Below are 6000 nucleotides of genomic sequence, written 5' to 3' on the forward strand. Positions count from 1 at the left end.
CTTCACTCAACCAAAATAAGCCACCCATGGGGGAAATGCCCTGAGCCCCCCTTACCAATTCCCTGAGCCACACACAGCCCTATCCACCCCCACCTTTGGATGGAAGTTTTGATAGGCTGAGTGTTATTTTTAACAGAGCCTGATCAGCTGTAAGAATGCAGAAATAAACACACATTAATATACATTCCACACACAAGACCAAAGACGGTTATACATTCATTTCCTTTTCACACAGACATTTCTCCAGGAGGAAAGGCCCCCGAAGGGAAAACATTAGAGGCTGCTCCCATTTCTCCTCCAGTACTCAAGAAAAAGCTTCTTGTTCCTCTAAGGGCTGCTTGTGGCAAAAGAATGGACTAAGGACTGGAACATAATTAGTCAAGTTCCTCGAATTTCTTACAAGGGTAACTTTAGTTCATCCACAGATTATTAATTATTATTAATTAATTCACTTATCAAGCAATTCTGTAAGAGCTGGTTCAATCAAATTCTCCAAACTGGAGGGGGCATTTATAAATCTGCGAGGTCTTAAAAAGAATTTATATTGTAGACAAGTGAACACAAGTCCAAAAGATTGGGGTTTGGGATGCGATATGGTGATAGTAAGGAAGAAAGGTTAGCAAGAGAAAAAAAAAATCTACACATTTTATAAATTCCATTTTAGGCAGTAGTTTTAAACTCCTCACTCATCAAAAAAAAAATTTAAAAAAAACAGACACAAACAACAACAAACTACAGCATACCTTCCAAAGAATAGCAGAACTCACAGAGTTGACTTTGGCCTCCGTTTCTGGTTTAGTCAAACCAGTGATGTGGCAGTGGAAAGAAAGGGGAAGGGGACAGGATAACCTCAAAGCACTTGATCCAGTGACAAAATGGGTAGCAGAGAATTGATTCTATGAATTCCAAATCCTTCACTCTGATTTCCTGTTCTGTTCTCTAAATAGGTAGGAGTTAACACTTTCAAGCTACTCAGAGGAAATAAGAGATAGCATGACTTAGTGGAATATACTATGGGACTTAAAGCCAGGAAGACTCGAATTCAAATCCTACTAGCTATATGACCCTCGGTAGGTCATGACCCTTTTACGTCTCAGTTTCCTTAACTACATAATGAAAATGGGTTAAACTCAATAGCCCCTAAGGTCCCTTCCAGCTGTAGATGCCTGTTCACCTATTCACATCTAAGGATGTTCTATAGGAGATGAGTAAGGTAGAGCGATATTCCTGTGTGTCCCTGGGCAGTCAGCCAGGCCAGCTCAATTTCCCATATTTATTTCTCCACCTCCAGAACGTGAGGGAGAGGAATAAGCCAGAAGTGGCCTGGGATGCAGAAAGGCATTGGCTGACACCCAAGACTCAAGAGGGATGTTCTTCCCACCTAAGAGGAAGGAGAAAGTAGGCAGCACTGCTGCCAGGTATGAGAGGCACAGCCCCAAGTTCATTGTGGGCAAACAACATTTAGAAATTCTCTAAAGGGAAACTCAGACCTGTAGCTCCCACCTTGGGTCACCGTGGTCAAGTCAAACCTTTGACATTGGCCTCCATCAGTGAGCCGGGACTTTAACATCAATGCTTTGCTCTTTCCAAGCCCTATATAAAGTTTCAATTAGACTGAAAGCAGCTATTCTCTCCTACTGGTTAAATAATGCACTTTTTTTGTTTGCTTTTTGTTCTTGCACGATTATTTTTGCAAAATAATTTTTGACCACTTTTTACATGCATAGCACACACACATTTTAGTGGCAGCTAGGTGACATTATAGTGCACAGAGCTCTGGGTCTGGAATCAGGAAGACCTGAGTTCAAATGCCAAATAACTTCTCTGACAATCAGTTTCTTTATCCATAAAATGGGGGTAATAATACCTAGCTCTCAGCAATCAAATGAGATATTTGTAAAATGTTTGCAAACTTTAAAAGAGCTACATAAATGCCATTATTATTATTTTTATCATTTACATCCAGTTTTCCAAGTGTCTTAGGTCAAAGGCCCAGATCAAAACTCCTTACAATAAACTTATAAGCATTTTACCTGGCAAATTTTTCAATTGGTGATTGTTTCATCATGATTATATTAATAAAGCACTCTGCAAATCTTAAAAGCACTAGAGAAACATTAGCTATCATCCCACTGGGATTTTGTCATATGTCACACTAATAGAGATTGTATCACAGGAGAACTAGATGGCATCTCATGGGCCACTCAGTCCAACCCATTTAAAGATAAATAAACTGAAGCTCAGAGAGGATGACCTGCCCAAGGTCCCACTGGGAAGAAGTGGGAGAGTCAGGATTCACACACAGGACCTTTTCCCATTGTCATTCTGTTACCCATCCACTTGCTCATCATAATTTTGGGAGGCAGTAATTAAAAAAAGATCCAAGTACTGGAACCATGGACCACAGCCTCACTCAGCAATTTTCATGGTTCATAATACAGGGCTCTGTTATAAGTTAGGAAGTGTGACATTTCCCTTGTACTTCCAATTGTAAATGATTTAGGACAAGTAATCAAACTCGTTTTATGGGAGGGGAGGTAGTGTTCCTAGAAGGCTCCAATGTAATGAATGCTATACAATAATAGTAACCTTTGTAATGGGATTTGGTCTCTGTTAGGTTTAACTAATATTAATTTTGTTAGGGTAAATATAGAAACGTTCTACATGCAGCTAATTTTATTGGCTCCAAGTTTGTCCTCAGGGAATGGATTCCTATCCTACCTTGTTATTACTGGGAGAAATTTTGACTAGGCTTTAAATATTGGAATATGGAAATGGAGAAGTAGGAAGATATAGGTAGTTGGAGGTTAGGGAGGCATTATTTTGAAAATAAAATCATTGAGTGACTTGTAAGCATCTCTTAAAGTGTCACTTGAGAACACAGATACACAAAGGGAGATACAAACATGGATCCATGCATTCTTACCCACACACATATATTCTCTATCCCACAGATATCCAGATCTCTGCTGTCTTTCACAATACATTAGGATCACAGAAAGGAATATAGACATACTAGCAGGCAGACATTCAAACACAAGCATACTCATTCTATTATGGAGACCCATCTATTATTCTCCTTGGGGTATAACTAAATTCTGTGTGCTGGGTGAACCTTTTATCCAGCCCCAAATGGCCAAGAAATTCATTCACTCCACAGCTATAGGGCAGATGTGTATGATAATCAGTTTGTGCACTAGGGCAAAAATGATAGGCAGACACACACATACACTTAGGAGTCATGGGTGGATAGAAATGAGTACATTTCCCTTTTGTGAGAGAATATATGGATGGATAGAGGCCCAATCATGTAACAATAAATACCATTACAGCCCAAGTCTCTGTATAACAAAAAGGATTTTCAAACACAAGCCAACAGTCAGCAATACTTGATACCACAAAATTCTAGTCACACCAAAGAATGTGAGACATCCCCTTGCCATATATTATAAATAGATTTGGCTTATATACAGATTGGAGAAAGTTGAAGAGAATAGTTTATTATGTCGATAATAGGAGTTGGGAGACCGCTTGAGTGATCAGTAAAGCTATGACAGAATAGAATTTGAAACTCAAAACTTAAAAATAAATGTTAAAAAAATGTTTTAACGTAACTGGGGAAAATAAAATATTATATATTTAAAAATAAAAGGGATTTTAAATTAAAAAAAACTATGAAAGGATGCTTATTTTCAATTGAATTCCTTTTTTAAAGAAGACTCAGAATCTAACCCTCAGCCCTACCACTGGCTACTAGCTGTGATCTTGGGGTGAGTTTCTTCCTAACTCTGGGTTTCTTTTTTCATAGAATGCAGAAAATGAACTAGATAATCTTTACAGCTCCTTCCAGCTCTAAAAGTGAAGGATTCCTTCTCTTGACCTCTGTCCTTCACCTTTCTGAAAGGCAAAGAAGGGCTCAGGTGTTCAGGGTAATACTAAGGAGGCTTAAAAACACAGTAGAGCTGGGAACACTCAAAAGATGGGCTGGTACTTAAGAAGTATGCCATATCGTGACTTGTATACTAGACACACATTTGATTTTTTTAAGTAATCCCTTAATAAATCACCAGGGAAGAAAAATCAAATGTATATAGTCTTTATAAAGTCTGTGAGAGGTTTGTGCATTTCTACTTTGTAAACTTGAATGCTACAATTAGTTGGTATGGCAGAAAGGAAGTAAAAATGGCATTTAAAGGCAATCTGAAGTCTCTTTCAGTGGAACTGCAGATCCTTTACTTTCTATATATGTATGTACATACACACACATATATGTATATGTATATATGTATTACCAGTAGCTTTTTTTTTTTTAACTTCTCACAGGACCTGACAGAAGGTTACAATGAGAAAACTCTAACAGCTGTATTGTTTCAGTAACTCAGCTTTGGAGTACCATATGCCAACTGTTTTCATTGTATCTATTCCCTAAATCCTAAGAGATACAGAGTATCAAATGTAGTGCAAAAGGACTTCACTTTATTATATCCATGGGTAACTCAACCCAAGTTAGTCTTAAAAATCCAGGTTCCATTTTTAAAAAGTGATTCTTTAGCAAATCAAATGATTTCCTATATATGGTCTGGGTTCAAGGGGAAAATGAGTTTCTCAGTTTCAGTCTTTCCCAATAGTGCTGGAAATACAAATGATAGCGCTTCTGCAGAGCGGAAAATGAACTCATCTATCCTAAAGTTGGAGAAATTCAAAGGAGAAATTGCACTAAAAGTGGAAGGAAAGAAAGCCCAATTTAGCTCCTTCTAGGTTAGCTATGAAAGGGCTGATTAGTAACACAAAGGGATTCTTTTTGAAGACCAGGAGTTTTGTCTTGCCAGCATCCCCATAAAGGGCATAAGATTCTATGGCCCTTTAAAAGGCTATGTGTTTACTATCCAGCAGCTGCTTAGTACTGTAATTCTGTACTTAGTACTAGAATACTCTTTTATGTACCAAGACCTATTCCCATACCACATAATATATTTCCTGAGAAGGTGACAGGGCATTTTAAGCAACTTCCAGTTCTGAGGGGACCTTGAGGACAAAATCCAAAGAAGAACAGCACCATGTTTGAGTGATAAGTATTTACTACAAGCAAGGGGGTCCTAGGAGTTGAATAGTGGATTCTGACACTGAGCCAATCCCCCAGGACTCTCTTTCCTCTTACCCATTTCACTTGCAGAATTAGAACAACACTGCTGACCCAAGAATGCAGTCTAATTTTCAGTAACTGGTGTCATATAAATCTCAAAAGACATTTTTTTAAGGATACACAAGGTACTGAACAATCAGAAAACCATACAAAACAGTGTTCTTAAAATCAAGGCAGACTGACACTGAAATCATCTCAGACAATGTAATATAACAAAGGACCCCCAAAAACTGGATGTAAAGCAATACTGAATGCTTTAAAACAAAATTGTAAAAGTCTGTGATGGAAACACAGGAGCTAGAGGCAAAAGACACTCCTGCTCCAACATGGCCCCGCCTGAGAGACACAGTGTTGACCTGCTTTGCACCCCCAGCAATGTCTTGACTAGGGCCAGGTTCTTTCAGCACCATGGCTGGTAATCAGCTAAAGACAGTTCCTCCAGTCACATAGCTGGGAAAGGAACCCCTTGAAAATAAGGTACATATAAGCAACTAATTCTGATTCACCTGATCCCTCTGTGATAGTCTGTCACACCCCATACCGCCACAGAAATAGTTTAAAGAACACAAGAGGTGCCAAAATATCTCCCCTTCTCCCTTGTGGTAATTAGGAGGAAAAAAGTCACACAGTGAAGATGGTCAGAAAATAAACAGGAATTGATATAATTAGCTGCCATTACAGTAGATATAGTTTGATCTTTCTTAGGAGGGCAACCTTGGAGGAAGGCTCTCTCTCCCCCCCCCCTCCTCCTGCCCCCACATGGCCCCGTCTGAAAGACACAGTGTTGACCTGCTTTGCACCCCCACCACTCCCCCTCTCCTAGCTTGCTCGTCCTCCTATTCCCTTCTCACCATTCA

The sequence above is a fragment of the Petaurus breviceps genome, unplaced genomic scaffold (genome assembly GCF_028583685.1).
Source record: "Petaurus breviceps papuanus isolate PSGF00001 unplaced genomic scaffold, PetGlider_PUasm1.0 186, whole genome shotgun sequence".
Classification (NCBI taxonomy): domain Eukaryota; kingdom Metazoa; phylum Chordata; class Mammalia; order Diprotodontia; family Petauridae; genus Petaurus; species Petaurus breviceps.